The sequence below is a fragment of the Schistocerca nitens genome, chromosome 5 (assembly GCF_023898315.1).
Source record: "Schistocerca nitens isolate TAMUIC-IGC-003100 chromosome 5, iqSchNite1.1, whole genome shotgun sequence".
Lineage (NCBI taxonomy): Eukaryota > Metazoa > Arthropoda > Insecta > Orthoptera > Acrididae > Schistocerca > Schistocerca nitens.
Window position 1 is genome coordinate 630720149 of NC_064618.1, and position 11303 is coordinate 630731451.

The 11303-nt window shown below is 44.1% G+C and overlaps 1 non-coding gene across 1 annotated transcript; it reads left to right on the top strand.

Moving 5' to 3' along the window:
* Window positions 1-8476: 8476 nt before the first annotated feature.
* Window positions 8477-8548, top strand: Trnai-aau (transfer RNA isoleucine (anticodon AAU)). Its single transcript has one exon. It is a non-coding gene; the product is annotated as a tRNA-Ile (tRNA).
* Window positions 8549-11303: the final 2755 nt, after the last annotated feature.

The following is an 11303-nucleotide window of genomic DNA, read 5'->3' on the forward strand; positions in this document are numbered from 1 at the left end:
ATCTAACAATGTCTACCCACCTTACTCCATGTTCCTTTTCGTCCTTGCCCTCCCCCCCCCCCCCTTAAATACCTTACACAATATAATTATTGCAAAAACAAAACTGTACATTTCTTTCTTTTTTTGCGGTCACATTTAGCTTATTTCGTTTTGGGGAGTAATCGACACGGGTCGCCACCTGTCTTGTCTTACAGAGCAGACAACCCACTCACGGGTCTTTCACTAAGACTGATACTTTTTAAAATGGTAATTTCCAGTTTCTGATGTGAAAATATCCAGTACCATTTGCAGTTTCGCCGTGCAGTGACTCAAGCTTCACGAACGTTTAGAAATGATTAAAAATTTTTACGAAAGTGGCAGTTCAAATGTGAGTGCTTACAGTTTCTTCACCAGAGAATTGGATCGCTATCACCGTTTGTCTGTTCAGGTTATACGCCGCACTGTGGCCAAGTCTGAGCGACATTTCACTCCACACGATCAGAAGTCACTTAGAAAATAAGCGCGGAAGTGAGGGTAATTTTGCAACAGTACCGTACGTTATTGAAGAAGAGCCGAATGTGTCAGTTTCGAAACGATCTCAACGGTTGCGGCTATCTCAGACATCAGCCTGGTGATTCTTTCCAAAGGATGTGGGCCTGCATGTATACAAAGTTGTATAGACTCAAGAACTGAAGCTAACTGATCACGGACTGCGTCGTAAATTTGTAGACTAGGCCGTATAGCAGTTGTAAGTCAATACTGATTTTACTGGAAAAAATCGTCTTCTCACGTGAGGCGCATTTTTGTCTTAGTGGCTTCGTCAGTGCGCAGATCTGTCGTTATTGGAGCGAGAAGAACCCACAAGTGGTCCATGAGGTGTCACTGTATTCGGAAAAAATTCACTTTGTTGTGCTGTACATGTCGTCATTGGACCTTACGTCTTCCGAGATGATGTGAGGAGAACCGATATAATCGATGGCGCCGGCCGCTGTGGCCGAACGGTTCTAGGCGCTTCAGTCTGGAACTGCGCTGCTGCTACGGTCGCACGTTCGAATCCTGCCTCGGGCATGGATGTGACTGATGTCCTTAGGTTAGTTAGGTTTCAGTAGTTCTAAGTGTAGGGGACTGATGACCTCAGATATTAAGTCCCATAGTGCTCAGAGCCATTTGAACAATTCGCCGATGGCAACCACTACAGGTCCATGTTACGCCATGTGACCGGAACTTGAGACCATAGATACTGAAGACAGGTAGTTCCAGCTCGATGGTGCTGTGTCACACAGCTGATGTTACGCTCGATTTGCTCAGAGAGATATTTGGCGAATGGATCATCTCAAGAAGTTGATCTGTGAATTGGTCACTTCAGTCGTGTGATTTAACTTACATGTTTTTTTTTTCTTTGTGGCTGTATCAAAGCTAAGGTCTATGCTGACGAGTCGCAATCATTGAGACTGGGTGTTGTGTGATGTCCTTAGGTTAGTTAGGTTTAAGTAGTTCTAACAAGGGAACCTCCCCATCGCACCCCCCTCAGATTTAATTATAAGTTGGCAGAGTGGATAGGCCTTGAAAAACTGAACACAGATCAGTCGAGAAAACAGGAAGAAGTTATGTGGAACTATGGAAAAAATTAGCAAAATGTACGAACTGAGTAGTCCACGTACAACATATACTACCTCAAGGGCAATGTGCAGTCAGGAGCGCCGTGGTCCTGTGGTTAGCGTGAGCAGCTCTGGAGTGAGAGGTCCTTGGTTCAAGTTTTCCCTCGACTGAAAATTTTAATTTTTTGTTTTCAGACAATTATTATCTGTCCGTCTGTCCGTCCGATGCGATCACTTTTTTGGGAGTGATAATCACATCCACAAGAAAACCTAATTCGGGCAAGGTAGAAGAATCTTTTTATCCATTCGCCAAATGTACAAGTTAGGTGGGTCGACAACATATTACTGTCATGTGACGCACATGCCGTCAACAGTATCGTATAGAATATATCAGACGTGTTTTCCTGTGGAGGAATCGGTTGACCTATGACCTTGCGATGAAATGTTTTCAGTTCCCATTGGAGAGGCACGTCCTTTCGTCTATTAATCGCACGGTTTTGCGGTGCGGTCGCAAAACACAGACACTAAACTTATTACAGTGAACAGAGACGTCAATGAAAGAACGGACAGATCATAACTTTGCGAAAATAAAGAAAGTAAATTTTTCACTCAGGGGAGGACTTGAACCATGGACCTCTCATTCGGCAGCTGCTCACGCTAGCACATGACCACGGCGCTCCTGACTGCACATTACCCTTGAAGTTGCATATGTTGCACGTGGACTACTCTGTTCGTATATTTTGCTAATTTTTTTCATAGTTGCACACAACTTCTTCCTGTTTTCTCGATTGATCTGTGTTAAATTTTTCAAGGCCTGTCCACTGTTCCAACTTATAGCTAAATCTGAGGGGGGTGCGATGGGGAGGTTCCCTTGTAAGTTCTAGGGGACTGATGACCATAGATGTTAAGTCCCCTAGTGCTCAGAGCCATTTGAATCACAATCATTGAAAGGCTTGGAGGCGAACATTCGCCAGGCTATCGCAGACATAACGCCACTAATGTTGGACGGAGTGATGGCAACTGGAACCATTGTGTGCGTCAGTATGTTCAAAGCGAGTGGTGGACATTTGAACAATATTTTATTCAGAACATAACTGCAATATCTAATGTATACAGACTGAAGCGGCGAGTGAAAATTTCTAATAAGGCCGGGAACAGAACCTGTGTTTCCTGCTTACTAGGCAGGTGTATTAGTCACTAAGCCACCTTGGCTCAGCTGTCCACACATCAGCACGGACTGTCCTGCCGTGCCTCCCTCCTCGATTCACATTCTCACTGCTACCCCAGTCATCTTCTAATTCCAGCTTACACAAGAATATGATCGCTGAAGCTTTCCGAATTCAGAGTAAGCACCTCAGTATCCCACGTAAATGGGGGGTCTAGCCTGAAATCCAGATGCAGGTACTTATATAAAAACATCTTCATTTACGTGATTACTCTGCTATTCACAATAAAGTGTCTGGCAGAGCGTTCAATGAACCACCTTCAGGCTGCCTCTCTACCGTTCCACTCTCGAACGGCACGCGGGGAAAACAAGAACTTAAATTTTTCTGTGCTAGCCCTTATTTTATCGTGATGATCATTTCTCCCTATGTAGGTGGCTGCCAACAGAATGTTTTCACAAGCGGAGGAGAAAACTGGTGTTTGAAATTTCATGAGAAGATCCCGTCGCAACGAAAAACGTCTTTGTTTTAATGATTGGCACACCAATTCACGTATCATGTCTGTGGCACTATCTCCCCTATTTCGCGATAATACAAAACGAGCTGCCCATCTTTGTAATTTTTCGATGTCATCCGTCAGTCCCACCTGATGCGGATCCCATACCGCACAGCAATACTCCAGAATAGGGTTGACAAGAGTGGTGTAAGCAGTCTCTTCAGTAGACCTGTAGCACCTTCTAAGTGTTCTGCCAATGAATCGAAGTCTTTGGTTTGCTCTACCCACAGTATTATCTATGTGATCGTTCCAATTTAGGTTATTTGTAATTGTAATCCCTACATCTAGATCTACATCTACATCCATACTCCGCAAGCCACCTGACGGTGTGTGGCGGAGGTTACCCTGAGTACCTCTGTCGGTTCTCCCTTCTATTCCAGTCTCGTACTGTTCGTGGAAAGAAGGATTGTCGGTATGCCTCTGTCTGGGCTCTAATCTCTCTGATTTTATCCTCATGGTCTCTTCGCGAGGTATACGTAGGAGGGAGCAATATACTGCTTGACTCTTCGGTAAAGGTATGTTCTCGAAACTTTAAGAAAAGCCCGTACCGAGCTACTGAGCGTCTCTCCTGCAGAGTCTTCCACTGGAGTTTATCTATCATCTCCGCAAGGCTTTCGCGATCACTAAATGATCCTGTAACGAAGCGCGCTGCTCTCCGTTGGATCTTCTCTATCTCTTCTATCAACCCTATCTGGTACGGATCCCACACTGCTGAGCAGTATTCAAGCAGTGGGCGAACAAGCGTACTGTAACCTAATTCCTTTGTTTTCGGATTGCATTTCCTTAGGATTCTTCCAATGAATCTCAGTCTGGCATCTGCTTTACCGACGATCAACTTTATATGATCATTCCATTTTAAATCACTCCTAATGCGTACTCCCAGATAATTTATGGAATTAACTGCTTCCAGTTGCTGACCTGCTATTTCGTAGCTAAATGATAAGGGTTCTATCTTTCTATGTATTCGAAGCACATTACACATGTCTACATTGAGATTCAATTGCCATTCCCTACACCATGCGTCAATTCGCTGCAGATCCTCCTGCATTTCAGTACAATTTTCCATTGTTACAACCTCTCGATACACCACAGCATCATCTGCAAAAAGCTTCAGTGAACTTCCGATGTCATCCACCAGCTCATTTATGTATATTGCGAATAGCAACGGTCCTACGACACTCCCCTGCGGCACACCTGAAATCACTCTTACTTCGGAAGACTTCTATCCATTGAGAATGACATGCTGCGTTCTGTTATCTAGGAACTCCTCAATCCAATCACACAATTGGTCTGATAGTCCATATGCTCTTACTTTGTTCATTAAACGACTGTGGGGAACTGTATCGAACGCCTTGCGGAAGTCAAGAAACACGGCATCTACCTGTGAACCCGTGTCTATGGCCCTCTGAGTCTCGTGGACGAATAGCGCGAGCTGGGTTTCACATGACCGTCTTTTTCGAAACCCATGCTGATTCCTAAAGAGTAGATTTCTAGTCTCCAGAAAAGTCATTATACTCGAACATAATACGTGTTCTAAAATTCTACAACTGATCGACGTTAGAGATATAGGTCTATAGTTCTGCACATCTGTTCGACGGCCCTTCTTGAAAACGGGGATGACCTGTGCCCTTTTCCAATCCTTTGGAACGCTACGCTCTTCTAGAGACCTACGGTACACCACTGCAAGAAGGGGGACAAGTTCCTTCGCGTACTCTGTGTAAAATCGAACTGGTATCCCATCAGGTCCAGCGGCCTTTCCTCTTTTGGGCGATTTTAATTGTTTCTCTATCCCTCTGTCGTATATTTCGATATCTACCATTTTGTCATCTGTGCGACAATCTAGAGAAGTAACTACAGTGCAGTCTTCCTCTGTGAAACAACTTTGGAAAAAGACATTTAGTATTTCGGCCTTTAGTCTTTCATCCTCTGTTTCAGTACCATTTTGGTAACAGAGTGTCTGGATATTTTGTTTTGATCCACCTACCGCTTTGACATACGACCAAAATTTCTTAGGATTTTCTGCCAAATCAGTACAAAGAACTTTACTTTCGAATTCATTGAACGCCTCTCGCATAGCTCTCCTCACACTACATTTCGCTTCGCGTAATTTTTGTTTGTCTGCAAGGCTTTGGCTATGTTTATGTTTGCTGTGAAGTTCTCTTTGCTTCCGCAGCAGTTTTCTAACTCGGTTGTTGTACCACGGTGGCTCTTTTCTATCTCTTACGATCTTGCTTGGCACATACTCATTTAACGCATATTGTACGATGGTTTTGAACTTTGTCCACTGATCCTCAACACTATCTGTACTTGAGACAAAACTTTTGTGTTGAGCCGTCAGGTACTCTGAAATCTGCTTTTTGTCACTTTGCTAAACAGAAAAATCTTCCTACCCTGTTTAATATTTCTATTTACGGCTGAAATCATCGATGCCGTAACCGCTTTATGATCGCTGATACCCTGTTCTGCGTTAACTGTTTCAAATAGTTCGGGTCTGTTTGTCACTAGAAGGTCTAATACGTTATCGCCACGAGTCGGTTCTCTGTTTAACTGCTCAAGGTAGTTTTCAGATAAAGCACTTAAAAAATTTCACTGGATTCTTTGTCCCTGCCACCCGTTAGGAACGTTTGAGTCTCCCAGTCTATATCCGGCAAATTAAAATCTCCACACAGAACTATAACATGGTGGGGAAATCTACTCGATATATTTTCCAAATTATCCTTCAGGTGATCAGCCACAACAGCTGCTTTAACCGTGACCTTCACCCAAATCATTTCACATTTCGGATCTCCGTCAATTTCCTTCGATACTATTGCACTTCTTATCGCTATAAACACGCCTCCCCCTTCACTGTCCAGCCTGTGTCTGCGGTATACATTCCAATCTGAGTTTAGGATTTCATTACTGATTACGTCTGGTTACAGCCAACTCTCTGTCCCTAGTACTATATGGACGTTGTGACCGTTTATTAATGAGAGCAGTTCTGGGACCTTTCTAAAGACGCTCCTGCAGTTTACTATTAGCACACTAATATTGTTATTCTCTGTTGCATTTTGCCTACCCCTACCTTGCCGCGTCTCAGGAGGTGTCTTGTCGGGCCTAGGGAGGGAATTCTCTAACCTAAAAAACCCCCATGTGCACTCCACACGTACTCCGCTACCCTTGTAGCCGCTTCCGGCGTGTAGTGCACGCCTGACCTATTCAGGGGGACCCTACATTTCTCCACCCGATAGCGGAGGTCGAGAAATGTGCACCCCAGATCTCCGCAGAATCGTCTGAGCCTCTGGTTTAAGCCTTCCACTCGGCTCCAAACCAGAGGACCGCGATCGGTTCTGGGAACGATACTACAAATAGTTAGCTCTGATTCCACCCCGCGAGCGAGGCTTTCCGCCTTCACCAATTCCGCCAACCGCCTGTACGAACTGAGGATGACCTCTGAACCCAGACGGCAGGAGTCATTGGTGCCGACATGAGCAACAATCTGCAGTCGGGTGCACCCAGTGCTCCTTATCGCCGCCGGTAGGGCCTCCTCCACATCTCGGGTGAGACCCCCCGGCAAGCAGACAGAGTGAACACTGGCCTTCTTCCCCGACCTTTCCGCTATTTCCCTAAGGGGCTCCATCACCCGCCTAACGTTGGAGCTCCCAAAAACTAATAAACCCCTCCCCCCGTGTGCCTACTCGGACCTTGCTGAAGGAGCGGCCACATGTCCACTCACAGGCAGAGCGGGCTATGCCACACGGCCAGCCTCCACATTGACCCTCCGCCTCGTGCGCCGTGAACGCCGCTGAACCCGCCACTCCCCTTGGGGAGAGGGTGGCCCAACCGCGCCCGGTACCCGCGAAGATGTCTCGACAGCAGGGACAGTGGGTGAAGCATGTAACACCTGGGGTGTACCATGCGACGCACCAGACTCCGCACTGCCGCTATACTCCGAGGCAGCAGCCTGAAGACGGCTGACCGCGGCCATCAACACGCTCAGCTGTTCGCGAACAGTGGCCAGCTCCTCCTGCGTCCGTACACAGCAGTCACACATCCTATCCATCCTAAGGAATCAATTTACTGAAGAGAGTTAATCAACTTTTAACTAGACTGCTAATTCACTAAAGGTGGCTGTTTATTGACTAAACTGTGGTTGCTAGCCACTTCTTGTAGAAAACAATGAAAATAGCACTACCTGTCTCTGGACTGTATTGAAAACAAACACTAGCACTACTGGCACTATGGTTGACTAAAGGGACTCTCTCTGACTGTATTCAAAACAAACACGAAATCTATGGAACACTATTAATAGCACTCGACAATTAGAGCTTCCTAAAAGGAAAAACACACGGAAGAAGAAGTGACAAGTAAGAAAAATACAGTTAATACTTAAATTAAGGTAGCTCGCTGCACAGCAGACGTGAAGCAGACGGCAGTTACTACGACACTGACACTACTGGCACTATGGCTAAGTATTTAGTTGAATTTACAGCCTTCAGATTTGTGTGACTTATTGCGTAATCGAAATTTAGCTGATTTCTTTTAGTACTCATGTGAATAACTTCGCACTTTTCCTTATTCAGGGTCAATTGCCACTTTTCGCACCATACAGATATCTTATCTAAATCATTTTGCAAGTCCTTTTGATCATCTGATGGCTTTACAAGACGGTAAATGACAGCGTCATCTGCAAACAATCTAAGACGGCTACTCAGATTGTCTCCCATGTCGTTAATGTGCATCAGGATCAATAGAGGGCCTATCACACTACCTTGGGGGACGCCTGATATTACTTCTGTTTTACTCGATGACTTTCCGTCTACTACAACGAACTGTGACCTTTCTGACAGGAAGTCACGAATCCAGTCGTACAACTGAGGCGATAATTCGTAGGCACGCAGTTTGGTTAGAAGACGCTTGTGAGGAACGGTGTCGAAAGATCTAAAAATATGGAATCAATTTGTCATCCCCTGTCGATAGCACTTATTACTTCATGAGTATAAAGAGCTAGTTGTGTTTTACAAGAACTATATTTTCTGAAACCGTGCTGACTACGTGTTAATAAATCATTTTCTTCTAGGCACTTCATAATGTTCGAATACAGTATGTGTTCCAAAACCCTACTGCAAATCGACACAATTTCAGAGACTTTACTGGCCTCATACAGATATGATTTTATGTATACCTACTGAAGTGGCTGTGCCAAGATGGCTTAGTGGTTAAAGCACCTCCCTAATAAGCAGGAGACCTAGGTTCGATTCCTGCCCTTGGTACAAATTTTCATTCGCCGCTTCGGTTCACACTCACAAAAGCATGTCTATATGATACAGTAAAGTCTCTGAAATTGTGTCATGTCATTTGTAATGTCTAAGCATCAGAATAATGCACGTTTTACTTTGGTATGTTGAGTGGCTTACTTGTTTTCAAATTTTAAAAGTATCTGTCTTAATGAAAGATCTTTAATATCGCGGAGGGCAGTTGCCACATTCTTGTTCGTCAATGTATGCGACAGCTAAGCCCTTTGTAGTAACGACTGCGAGATGGCAGCCGTGTTTGGTGTTGTGTGTATAGTTAGGGGGAAACGCGGCCAAGGTGCGGAGCTTGGTACGGCCTGTGTTTCCGCAACAGGCCTGTGTGTGCGGTCGGGTGGGTGGGTGTCGACACGTCAGCCTGGGTGCCGAGAGATGCGCAGAGCGAGCTCACTGTAGTGATAGGAGTTTCCTTCCTCAACAGACAAAAAGAACTTCCGTTTCAAACTGACCCATCATCGCTATTCGCATTTGGTGCTGCATAATACTGTGCAGAATCCCTTTGTGATGAGTGTTATTATGAGGGATGGAGGACACCAGGAATATGATGTTTAACTGCATTAGCGCTACCTATTTTGCTGAGGTGCTTATCAAACGACTAACGACTGACTTTGTGGCGAATGCTTTCGTGTGGAGCAAGTTACATAGTTCAAATACCGAACATGCTCTTTTGATACACTGTTCATTTCTTCTACATCCATCCGGCCCGAGTGGCCGAGCGGTTCTAGGCGCTACAGTCTGGAACGCGCGACCGCTACGGTCGCAGGTTCGAATCCTGCCTCGGGCATGGATGTGTGTGATGTCCTTAGGTTAGTTATGTTTAAGTAGTTCTAAGTTCTAGGGGACTGATGACTTCAGAAGTTAAGTCCCATTGTGCTCAGAGCCATTTGAATCTTCTACATCTACATCTACGTGTTTACTCTGCTATTCACAATAAAGTGCCTGGCAGAGGGTTCAATGAACCACCTTCAAGCTGTCTCTCAACCGTTCCACTCTCGAACGGCACGCGGGAAAAACGAGCACTTAAATTTTTCTGTGCTAGTCCTGATTTCTTTTATTTTATCGTGATGATCATTTCTCCCTATGTAGGTTGGTGCAAACAGAATGTTTTCGCAGTCGGAGGAGAAAAAGGCAGGAAATATGTTATACGGAACGAAGATCGGGAATTATAGTGTCGACATATACTTTATGAAAGACTGTACAAGGACCTGAGTCGCCGATGGAGATGGAGAACTGAAGTATTATGGCAATGTTTCAGTATATAAATTGGAAAGTTATGCCTAATGATATTTAATAATGAATATTTCTCAACCTGACCTTGAACTACTGCTCGAAAAGTAAAGGACCCTTTAACATTCCCAATGCTACATTCAGCCGATAGACTTTTGTGTTAGAAGTTACTTTATGCAATATCGCAATACACTTGGAAAATCAGGCGCCACAGATTCGGAGCTAGAGGCTTTCGTGATAGGCTTTCTGCATGTCAGAGCTGTTATTCGCCATGTGTGCCGATGAAACAATGATGGAGACAAGAGGACGCATACGGATGCTAGGACTGACAGGCGGTAATGACCTTGGAAGAGGTAAACGAATAATTAGAAGATCAGTTAAACAGAGCTGAAAGCGATCAAGAATTTATTTAGGTTTAGGATAACTAAAAATTTGACCAGAAGTGGTAGAAAGTGGAACGTTGAGCAGTTAAATTTGAATATTAGAACAGATGAGCTCGAAGAACTGAAAATACCATGTCTAGAAAGTGAGGAATACATTAGATGCGGATTGGCGCAAGAAAAATACGTTTTTATTAAGACAATCGCTCTGCTGGTATTTAATATTTAAGGAAATGAAGAAAGATATTTTTGATTTTGCATATAAGCATTTTATCTGCTTGAAGATGATCATGTAATCATAACCGCTGCTGCAGTAAAATTCTTAATCTTTTAATGCCTGAATAAATTTTTTGCTGAAAGACAAAAATCCAAAATTGTCATAAGCGTTGGTAGATACATGAAAAATCAACATCTACTGGCTCTGGCATTCGAAAACAGTTTATTTTCCTGCTATTATCACAGCAGTGGTATGAGGCGAATTCGTGGCACTTAGCATTGAGGGGTTAATCAGGATATGTAGGACTGAGAATGAGTTTGTTTCAAAAATGGTTCAAATGGCTCTGAGCACTATGCGACTTAACTTCTGAGGTCATCAGTCGCCTAGAACGTCGAACTAATTAAACCTAACTAACCTAAGGACATCACACACATCCATGCCCGAGGCAGGATTCGAACCTGCGACCGTAGCGGTCGCTCGGTTCCAGACTGTAGCGCCTAGAACCGCACGGCCACTCCTACCGGCTGAGTTTGTTTATGAAATTGCATTCTTGTAACACAACATAAAGCAGCTAACTTCCGTTTGGTTTCATGAACACACAGTTGACAAATGCTTTCGGTTCTATTAGGGCGAAATACTGGTATGATCGAATATCAACAGATAACTTTCGTTCTTGTTTTATGAAGACGTAACTGACAAATACTTTCAAGTCTTTTTATAAGAAGACAGTTTCTGCAGTAGAATTTTGAACTTTTGTTTCGTAAGAAAACCGAAGAAAAAGAAACATGATGAAAAGTAACTGGAAACATTTCAAATTAGGCGCTTTCTGCACTGATGTATTACTAGCAAGCGGGCATATTAACAGCAAACTGAAGAGTCATTAGAAACGTTA